The sequence below is a fragment of the Orcinus orca genome, chromosome 6 (assembly GCF_937001465.1).
Source record: "Orcinus orca chromosome 6, mOrcOrc1.1, whole genome shotgun sequence".
NCBI lineage: Eukaryota > Metazoa > Chordata > Mammalia > Artiodactyla > Delphinidae > Orcinus > Orcinus orca.
Window position 1 is genome coordinate 81,606,030 of NC_064564.1, and position 11,970 is coordinate 81,617,999.

Genomic DNA, 11,970 nt, shown 5'->3' on the forward strand with positions numbered 1-11,970 from the left:
ATTAAATATGTTTAAGATAATACAGATAATAAAATTCAAAGTAAGTTCATAGTAAGGACAATATAAATTCATAAAAATGAACCTAGATTTCAAAGTAAGAAGTTAGGAAGAGAAGAGGTTTTGAATTATAAATAAAAAATGAGCAATTAATATAAATGATAAAAGGTAAAACTGGCAAAATAAAAAACAAAGAAGCTAATGAGAGTTAACAGGATAAAATATTAGGGACAAGAATTAGAAGATAACATAAATACAATTTTCAGGAAATACAGGAAGACATTAGATGCAGGAAACTTGAAAAGTTAGCAAAGTGCTGAAATGAGCTAAGAATAGCAGATAAAGAACAAACAAAAGAGCATGGATCAGTTTCTTAACAGTCCTCAAACCTACGACTGTGAAACAGAATTCTTTATTAAAAATAAAAATAAACACCCTAAAAAGAACAACCACCCGGAGACAGACGAGTCATGGGACTCAATAAACTAGAAACATCAGCTTGCCCTATGCAGAACTCTCCAGGACCTGAGAGGCTGGGAGGATGACCAAAGTGAGATGCCTTTTCCTCCTGCCTGTCTCATAGAGGGATGCCCTCTGCCCAAGTCCCAGCTCAGCCCCCAAGGGCTCTGTGTGGTGAACAGCTCGATTTGCTAGTAAGGAATGCATTAAAGGTAAACAGTGGGAAATCTGGCCGGACGCACAGGATAAGGAAGACTATAAAAACCTTTAAATGCTACACTAGTCAGCGTTTTCCAAATCTGGGCATTTGATAAAAATACAAGTTTCATCCTGGAGATTCTAATTTAATAAATCTGGGGAGGGGAAAGGGATGGGGAAGTAAATGCTCTAATGATTGTCACTTATGACCTTCTTCGAACAGGTTCCAACCGTTTAACAGGTCACACATAACACACACACCAAGGTAATTTTGATATTTACCCACGCTTAGAAAATAATGATTTACAATCTTAAAACAACTGGCACTTTTCAATATCCAGGTGTCAGATTCTAAAACACAGGTGATGAGAAAAATGCTTTGAATAATAGCAGCTCAGAGTTACATAAACCCAGTAAAAGTTGCAGCCAAGTAAGAGCAACGCTGGAAACCTGTTGCTTTCGTTTGAAACTCGACTGTTTTTAACACTTTTTGCTACTGCCAAGAACCACCGAAGTAAGAGGAAGCCATGAATATACGTGTCACTAGTGGCTTTTAAGTATCAGAATAACACCAAAACAAACAGCAAGGGTCCTTTGATATTCATATTTCTATGAGATCAAATGTATGCACTCCAAGTCATATCTACTTCTAGCAAGACACTGAAAGGATAAAAACTAAAATGATTCATGGTCTTTCCTTCTCAACTGCTGTAGCCCACAGTGCTATGTATGTATCACTGGCACACCTAGGAAATGATTATGTTTGTACAGCACACTGAATAAATGGCAGGGGAATTAGGACCCTCTGTATAGACATGGTGAAAAAAATTCATTACATTTTCTTCACATCAAATAATTTGAAAGTAAAAATAAAACAGAGTTTCAATGTAGTGTCTGTAGGGGCAGGGAATGCACATTCCAATCCCTCAGCCCTACAGGGATCATCTTACCTTGCCCAAGAACTCACCTGTTGTGGGACAGCCCGTATGGAGTAACCAATCAGGCAAGAGTCTAAGGACCCAACCATACTGGCCCGACAGGGAACAACTCTGTGGGGCCTTGAACACTCCAGAGCTGCCTGTGGGGGAAGAGGGACCTTGGCCCAGACTCTGAATTCATCATAATACAATCACCGCTGCCCAATCCCGCCTCCACCCACTTCTCTCCACAGGGGTGGATCCCTAATAAATACCCTGCCCCCAAACTCCATTTCTGCGACTGTTTCTGAGGAACCAAACCTGCAACAGTATTCAAAACTCACTTGCATGAAACTTCCAAACAATCTTTTCAAAATGTTTAATTAAGAAACTTGAGTTTGATTTCCTTATATCACCTTTTTGATTTCAACTCTTCCATCATGATTTTTCTTTGAGATGGCTACTTGTAATTTTTTATCAGACTTTAATAATTAGCCCTTCAAATACTTGTGGATCCCCATCTACAAGAAACTTTGTTCATATACGGGAATAAAATTTTTTAAACCAAATTTTACCACCATCCAAAAATGTGCAATGGTTGAAAAATCTGTTTTTTAAAAAAAAAGTATGGGACTTCCCTGGTGGCATAGTGGTTAAGAATCATGTGCCACTCTAGGGGACACAGGTTTGAGCCCTGGACCCAGAAGATCCCACGTGCCATGGGGTAACTAAGCCCGTGTGCCACAACTATTGAACCTACGCTCTAGAGCCCGCAAACCACAACTACTGAGCCGGCATGCCACAACTACTGAAGCCCGTGCGCCTAGAGCCCCTGCTCTGCGACAAGAGAAGCCACCACAATGAGAAGCCCACACACCGCCACGAAGACAAGCCCCCACTCGCCACAACTAGAGAAAGACTGTGTGCAGAAATGAAGGCACAAAGCAACCAAAAATTAATTAATTAATTTTAAAAAGAGTACCTTTTCTTTCATTTCTGTAAGTAATATTGAAATAGCTTATGAAATATTTTGTATCCAATCAAATAATTCTTTCTAAATAATTGAAAAATAATAATTACAATAATTTACAAATAACTGTAAATAATTATTTACAGACTGTACACATACTGTTGGAGCTGTCATCATTAGGTCAATTCAGCATCACTAAAAGTAAACAGCAGCTGCACAAAGGATAAAAGTCTTTGGTGTGAAATCAGAGGTTCAGGGCGGACCCTGATAGCTACACTGGTCAGAAGACCCCACCCCTGACCTGCTGCGCCCTCTTCAGGCTCATGGAACATGAACCCTTTCAGCAACTCAGACATGGCACGTGAGACAGCTGCTCAACGATAAGGCCCCTTCTTAGCAGTGGTCAGAGATTCCCAGTAGAATGGCAAATGCCCAGTTATGCCCACCACCTTTGCTACCTGTTTTGACTTCTGGATTAACGATCAGACCCCCTCGCCAGGCAGTCCCCTGCAAGCCCTAGATGAAATTGCTCGAGCTCACTTTGCCAGAAAAAATGCAGGACACCCAGTTAAATTTCAATTTCAGATAAAGAACAAATCACTTTTTAAGAAAAACCATGTCCCAAACATTGCAGGGAACTTACTTGTACTAAAAATATATATTTGTTTTTTATATGAAATTCAAATTTAATTGGGTGTCATGTATTATTATTTGCTAAACCTGGCAACCCCACTTGAAATCCTGAAGACTGTGGTCACCCCAGGCCCACCCTGGCCTGGGATAGGCTGAGGAGATCAATATCTCTTCAAATACCTATAACTCATTTTCTCGGCATATCTTTCGGGAAATGCTGTTACTGGATTTGATATTGTTGATTTCTTCAGTTTTCCCTCAGAAACTTGTCTTTGCCTTTCTTGACACCTCTTTTTTTTTTTTTTTAACTTCTAATATTTGACTAGTCTTTCTCTGGATTCTAATTCCTTCCTTTCCCCACTGTCTAAATCAGAGGTTAGTCAATGTTTCCTGTAAAGGGTAGATAGGAAATATTTTAGACATTGAGGGCCACTCAGTGTCTGCTTTCACAAATACTGGACTCTGTCCTTGTAGTGCAAATGCAGCACTGACAGTACGTAAATACAAGAGCATGGCTGTGTTCCAATAAAACTTTATTTACACAAAAAGGAGGTAAGCTACCTATGACCCACAGGCTGTAGTGTGTCAATCCCTGCTCTAAATGCCAGTGTACTTGGATCTGTCCTTGTCTCTCTTCTATGTTCCCTCCTTTGTCAATCTCATCCAATTATGTGACTCACCTACCACTTATATTTCAGAGACACCCAAATCTGCACCTCAACCCCTGACTTCCCTCCCAGTCTACAGTCCTATATCCCAAAGCAAGTAAGACAATTCTTCCTTAATGTCCTATAGACACTTTAATTCATCAAGCCCAGCTTCCCGCTGAAAGAATCTCCTGTTCTTCCTCCATGTTCTATATTTCTGTCAGTGTAACTTTTATCCCTATGGCTAACCCAGCTCAAAACTTCCACAGTAGTTTGGTTTCTCCCTTTCCCCCGCTGCTCAAATTCTTCCAGTTGACGAGTTCTGTAAATTCAGTACATTAATGCCATACTTGGGTCTCCTTTCCTTTCCTACCACCAAGGGGAAGCCTTCTGTACCTCTCACCCAGCCCTTTACAATATGATCCAAATGACTGTTGGATACCAGCATCTGCCTTTTCCAACCAAATTTCTCCAATACTATGAGACTTTCTTTAGAGTGGCTCTGATTTTCCTTTTTTCATCAAAACCTTTTGAAACCCTCCTAATGCTTTTGTATTAAAGTCCAGGTTCTTCTGCCTGACATCAAAGACCGTCTGGGAGCCAGCCTTGCACTAACAATCCAGCTGTTGAACTCTGTGCACCATTAACAGTAGTCAAATGGAACCATGTGCAATTCTTGAGCCATTCAAATACTTCCTAATCTGCTTAATTTTCCCATACTTTGGTTTTCCCCTGCCCTTCCCAACCCAGGGCCACCTAATTCCTATTCACAATAGAGGAGCTCAAATGGTGTCTTCTCCACAAAGTCATCCCTAACTTTCCAGCTAAAGAAATATTTCCATATTCAGCACTACTAACTACAGTTAGAGAGTGCCTCTCTCAGAGATATTATCATTTTTTAACCTTGTATCACACTTAATTCCTGCCCTGTCTTCCCTTACATACTGCTTAAAACCTGGAAACAGATTCTCTGAATCTTTCTTTTCCTCAAGGCATTCAGTTAAAAAACTTCCAACCTTCCTCATTTTAGAGATTAAAGACATACTTGGAAGATGAATAAGAAACAGAAGATTGGTGTTCTACACACAAAAGACGATATAAATGTAAATGTGTGTGTGTGAGTGTACAGAGAGAGAAACAGGCAGAGACTTTAGATAAGTGGTTATTTTTTTTTATTAGTGGTCAATTTAATTTTAACCCATTCTTCTTTTTGGCACCTTCCCTTCTTTACATTGGGGTGGAGGGGAGAGGGTCATGAGATAAACATTATTTTAAATTCTAATCAGTAATGTGAAAATCATTCATAAAAAATACAAACTTACATCCCACTAGTGCCAAGGATTGTGCTGTTTTGTTGTTTGTATTTTTGCTTAGGATTGTTTGCCTTGTTTTATTTAGTTTGAAGACTACAGTCTTTTTAATTTATAATTAAATATATTATATTAAATTACATAATTTAATCTATATAAATATTATATCGAAAAGGATAAAAAAAATTAAACCACTAATGATTTATTGTTTTCTTATGCCAGGCACTGTGTAAGTGACTGATGTGCTTTACCTCCCGAAATCCTTTCAACAGACCCCAGAGGTAGATGATGATCTCCCTTTACAGATAAGGAAACAGGCTCAGAAAGGTTCGAACAGCTATAAAGAGTAGAAATTCAACCTAGATCTGTCATATTCAATAGCAGGCTTATTCTATAGCCTGTATTCTTACCTACTAAGGCATAACTATGTCTTACTCACATTAAACATAACTATGAAGCTGAAAGTAAGGACTTGACACTATTAGTTAAGGTGTGCTTTTTATTACATGTATATTAAGAAATGGAAAGCTGAGGTATAAAGTAGCAGTCAGAGCCAGATCAGGAACTAGAAACCATTCTAGTTATTTTAGCAAAGAGAATTTAATATAAGGAATTTTGACTAGGAATAAAGTGGTAACTAGATAACTAAACAAAGATAAGAGAATCCCAGTGTATCAAAGAAGTGGTGATTGAAAGAAGCACCTCATCCCTAGGGCCTGTGAGAAACAAAAGGAAGTTGAAAGTGTTGAAACTTAGAAGTCTAAAAGAAGGACCTCGTGGAGCTGACAGATTCTGAAAAGGGGGTTCCTGTTGAGCTGGTATTGAAAAAACAATTCCAAATGGATTTGGCTGCATCTGTAAGAAGGAACTGCTGCTGCCAGGAAAAAGAGGCATTGCTGGGGAGATGCTCATCGGCATGGGAAACAGACAGGAAGGAGCATATGTCTTCCTCCTCGTCCAGGCCCTCTAGCGCCCCCTATTGACAGAGCCTACATTGTAGCAGCTGGCAAAACAGAAGCCTGGCTTGCAAGTTCCAGCCCCCGCAAAACAAAGAGATAGAGTATAGAAGGGTGGGCTTTCAAGTGAGAGGCAATAACTTAAGTGGCCTAGGAAGAATGCACAAGAAGAGGAATCTATTGAAATGTGGCACTTGTGAGCTTGAAAATGAAATCAAACAAGCCAAAGTAAGCAATACAGGACAGCTCTCTTGCCTATTAAAAATAAAATTGTAAAGACTTCTAGGTGGGGACCTGAAAGCGAGTGAGAGAAAAAAAGATGCAAATACATTTCTTGACTTCCAAAATCAAGTAACAGCTCAAGAAAGCACCACCAGGACAAATTATCCGTGATCTTGAGGGGGGGGAAAAACAAAGCAAAATTGGCATAATTGGCAAAGTGTTGTTAATTCAAACCCCAAAGAATTCTAAAATGCCATTGCTTCACACTAGAGGTCACCCCCGGTAAGAAAATATAATCGTACCATCCTTTACTGTCCCCCTGTAGCTGTTACAACATTGGAGAGCTGCTCCTTATTGCAAAGAGATTGGATTTTTATGAGACTGACATGCTAAGAAGCTTTCTAGTCAAGTAAAATACTGCATTAAACAGGATTCACTTTCTTACTTTAGTGAGAAACAGATATATTGACTGTATAATACAGGAGACAGTATTCATTACATGCAATCACTGATCTATTTCTAAGGCACCAACTTTAATCAGAGGAAGGTCAACACTGTATCAAGAAACAATACTTTGTATACAACATAGAGACTGACATTAGTTTTTTTTTTAATTGGGGAAAATACCGCCTCCTGTCAGCAGAAAACAGGGATATAATGTAAAACAATTAGAGCAAATATTTTAACAAACTTACTAATTTTGGAGTTTATCGCATTAAGGTATTTACAGCTTAGGAATTTGGAATGTCTTTATCATTTTATGGCTAATTATGATGATTCAAGTACATCTCCTAGAAATGACATCTGTTAGAATTCTTCATGATGGAGTATCCTCTTTAAGTGCAGAATTCTAATTTTTAAAATCATTTTGAAAACACTAAAAATAAACTGATCATTCTTTAACAAGCCTATACATTGATATAATGTGGGTTACTTTTATTATATCTCCATGTCAATGCTCCTTGGTGCTCCCAACCTTTAATATCGACTAACTCATTTTTCTGTTGTTATTGTTTGTTTGGCGTTCCCTATCAATATTCTGGTCTTCAACATCATTCCCTGAAAATGTCAACACCTGACTTTTTCCTTTATATGCAACTCCAGTTGTCATTCTTGGAGACATCAATACCAACCCTGTTCTTTAAACCATCCAAGAGCCCAACCTCTCAAGTCCTTGGATGCCTCACCCACTGTGGTCTTTTCTTATACCCCACACCTCAGCCACCACATCACACCCTTTTCCTTTTCATCAAACAATCACACCACCTTTGAAACTTCTGCTACCACTGCTTATCCTTCCAGTGTTCTTATGATTGACAGATACACATATATTTATTACATTGCATTATATTATTACATATACTCTCATTTTACTATCATCCAATCCAGTGACGCTTCACGTTTTTTGGACGCTTCACAAGCCATCACTTCTCATGTTGGTACCCTGTTGAGAGCTCATGATTTATCATTACAATCACTCACTTGCTACCTACTCAACTCTCTTGTCTACTTTCCCTCTATTATGTTCCTCTGGATAAATCCGAACCCTGCTTAAAACCAACTATCTCCCTAATCTATGCTTCTCTCTAAAGCTGAATGGTAACAGGGAAAAAACACAGAACCATACTGTCAGGTCTAAATTTGAAAATCATAACCAGAGTTAAATGGAAAATATAACCAGAGAGTCAAAAGGTGTCTAAACAATCCAAACATACTTCCAGGATATATTCACTCACCTACTTACCAAAATGGGGTTTTCATATCTTCTCTCTCCTCAGACCTCCAGCACTACTACTCCCCCAAGACACATATACACACATACTCTCAGCTAATGATGTTAACTCATATTTGACTGAGAAAATGAAACAGCTAAAGAGAACCACTTTATCTTACCTCACCAAGTCTGCCACCCTCCCTGGATCTCTTCCGCTCCACTTATGCCCCAGACCCCATCTTTTTTTCTACTTCTCATGTATTTGTTGATCTCCTGGTAATCAATTTCTCCCTCTCTACTGAATTGTTCCCATCAACATATACACCTTCTTAATTATGTCCCAATGACATCTATTCCTGTTGACCCCGCACAACCTCCATCGAGCCCATGGTCCACCTCTAGTTTCTGGAGTACTTTTCTGCTCATTTGCATGGCAAAAAATTATTGAATGACTTATTTACTGGCCATGCCATCTCTTCATTCCCTCCAAGCCATCTCTTTCCCACACAATTGATTCTTCTTAATGGGAGTCATCACAAAAGTCCACCATGCTTGCAAATTTACTAGGCATTTTTATATTTGTTCATCTTACTCAAATTCTTGGCAAGATTAGACACTGGTGGCCATCCAATCCTCCTTAAAACACACCCCTAGTTTTTGTGACTCCACATTTTTCTGTTTTTCTTCCTTACACACTAATCACTTCCTCTTGTCTCTTTTTCTGTCCCCTCCCTTCGGTTCAAACTTGAGAAGCTAAAGTGCTCCAGGGTTCCCCCAAGGCTCCACTGTTCTCCATCTCGTGTTTTCTTTGGCCAGTTTTGATATATTCCATGATTTTAAATACCCCGTGTGGGAGACTATCAAATTTGTATCCCCATCACACCTCTCCATTGAGCTCTGAAATCTAAACTGTAATTAACTGTAATTCTATGATTGGTATTTCCCCTTGAATAACTCATCTTATTAATCCTAAAATGGCCAAACAGAACCTTGATTTCATCCCCAGCATGCACCTTGGCACTCCCCCACCACCAATATCTCCACCAAGCACCCAGTGCTCAGATACAACATTTAGCATCACTTTGAGTCCTCTCTTCCCCTCATCCCTCCTCCCTCACATACAATCCTTTAAAAAGTTATGTCAGAATCATCTCCAAAATAGATTTTAAATCCATCCACTCCTTTTTATCTCTCCTGCACCAGCCACTTTCAGTCATGATCATCATCACCTGCATGACTGCTCTGGTCTCCTTCAAAAGAAACCATTTCTGTGACTGTGGAAGCTTTGCTTCCACAAAAAAAAAATCTGAACTATGTTTTAAAAACATGAATCCTCTCATGTAACACAACACACCCCCAACACACAGATACACACACACACACAAAAACACTTAAAGCCCATCACTTATTTCCCTTTGCACTGAGGACAAAATCTAAAGTCCTTACCACCACCTACAAAAACCAATACGACATGACCCAATTCCACCTTTCCAGCCTCACGACCTACCACTGTCTCCCTAGCTCATCATACTCCAACCCCAATAGCTTTGCTTTTACTCCTCAAACTCACAAAACTTTCTCTGCCTCGAGGCCTCTGCACTTGCTATTACCTCCGCAGGGGAGACTCTGCTCCCAGGTCTCTGTGTGACTGGCTCCTTCTCATCACAGCTCAAACTCCATCTTCACAGAGGCCCCATCTGTCTGTCCCGTATCACCCTGCTTTAATTTCTTCATAGCATTGATCACTCTCTGACACTCTCTCGCTCATTTTCTGGTGGTTTACTTGCTTTTTTTTTTTAATCTCTCGGCTCTCTCTAGGCCAGGGACCTTATGTATCTTTACATCACTTTATCTAGAGCCTAAACTGTCTAGAGCATAGCAGCCACTAAATAAAATATGTGCGGAAAGGAGGAAGATAGAAGGACGGAAGGAGGATGGAAGGAAGGAAAGATGGGCAGGGGGAATGGCAGAAGGAAGAAAGGGAGGAAATAAATAGGGTTTAGTGATTTTCTCATAAAGGTAATGATACAACTACTTGTACAGTTTCTCTAACATCTCTTTACAGCTTCCCCAGCTAAACTTCATCTCTGCAAGTTTATGCCTAAAAAGTACAGAGTACAGCTTAGCTCAGAGGCATAGCTCTGTTAAGTAAAACTATCCTGACAGGATCAGACCACTGGGGTTTGGTCATTCACATTCTGGACGGCTGGAAATGATAATGTGCCAAACCTCCTTGGGTACTCAGTGAACCACACTCTCCACCACCTCCCTACACACTCCAGGCAATTACCCATCTGGTCTGCCTGGCTCACCCAGTCGTATTTGAAAGAGGTTTTTCAGCTGAAAGTGAATGAAAGGCAGCCTCCAGCAGCTGTTGCGTCCCAAGCCTACTTTCATCTGCAGCCACTCTCTCCAGACAGGAGTCAGAAGCCTCCCCCAAAGCAGCAGGACAGTCGAAGACAGAGGAAGAAAAGGGGAGCCCAAGGCAGGAGTCAGGAGACCTGGGTTCTGTCTCATCTTCACTGTGTGACTTGATACAGTCCCTACACCGCTCCAGGTTTCTGTTTCTCCAGCTGCAAACTGTGGGGTTCATACTAGGTAATCTCTAGGCATTCCTTCCAGCTCTAAGATTCCAGACTTATAAACCTCCAAGTGGTAAGCATTTGCTGGGTTGCAAATTCTCCAACCCAAGAAGCCAATCTCCAACCTGGGATGAGTGGCGATATATTACTGCTCTTTAGGCTTTTTATATTTTCCCAGAACCTCATAATTACAAGGTTACCATCACCATACCCTTTTGACAGAGATGGGTGACAAACTCTAATTACCCTGCTTTGCTGGAGGTGGAAGGAAGGCACAGAATGATTAAGTGACTCACCCTCTGTCTACCAAAAGCAGTGGACTGGCAGAGACTAGAAATTCATGAACTTTCAAGTTGCAGACCTGAGCTCAGGACAGTAGGGCTCTGCTGGAGCATACAGATGCTTTGCTTTGTTTGTTTTTTTATTCTGGAATAGATGTAAAACACTCATCATTGCATTCTTTCTGAACGATTCACTGCTGTTAGTGCTAACGCAACTGGATAAAAGACAGAAAGTTCTATTTACTTCAACAAACCACCTAAGAAAATTCTGTGTGGGCAGGCAGTGAGGTACATGGGGAAAGCGCGGATTTTAAAGTAAGAGATACTCGTCTTTGTTTTGTGAGCAAACATTTTTCTAGGTATTAAGCAAGCACAGAAAAGATAAAGATGTATAAGAATCAGTTCCACTCATAGCTCCACAAGATACTTAATTCTCTAAGTCTCGGTCTTCTCCTGTGTACAATGGGATCTACAGACTTGTCCACAATGTTCTTGCAATGATGATGTGTGATGAGAAATGGCAGTTACTCCCATTATGGCTCCTCAATCAATTAGCACCTTCCCCTCTTTTTTTTTTTTTTTTTTTTTTTTGCAGTACGCGGGCCTCCCACTGCCGTGGCCTCTCCCGTTGCGGAGCACAGGCTCCGGACGCACAGGCCCAGCAGCCATGGCCCACGGGCCCAGCCGCTCCGCAGCATGTGGGATCCTCCCGGACCGGGGCACGAACCCGCGTCCCCTGCATCGGCAGGCAGACTCTCAATCACTGCGCCACCTGGGAAGCCCAGCAACTTCCCCTATTTTGCCTCCTCCCTCTAGATGAAGGAAAAAGGCATTCCCTACCCACACACTGTACCATCTACACCCAGAGCCCCCTGCTACTCACCGTCATTCAATGACCACAGGCTACTAAAGCAGGTGGTCCATTATCCATGGGGGTACAGGACCCCCGGGATCTCTAGTTCCAGCCTCACTAATGATATGTTGTATTGTAAGGAATGAACAACTGACGCTGTGTCTCCACCCATAATAGTAGGACTAATTAAATTGTCCCAGGGAATATTCTGGAATGAAGGATCATAAAATG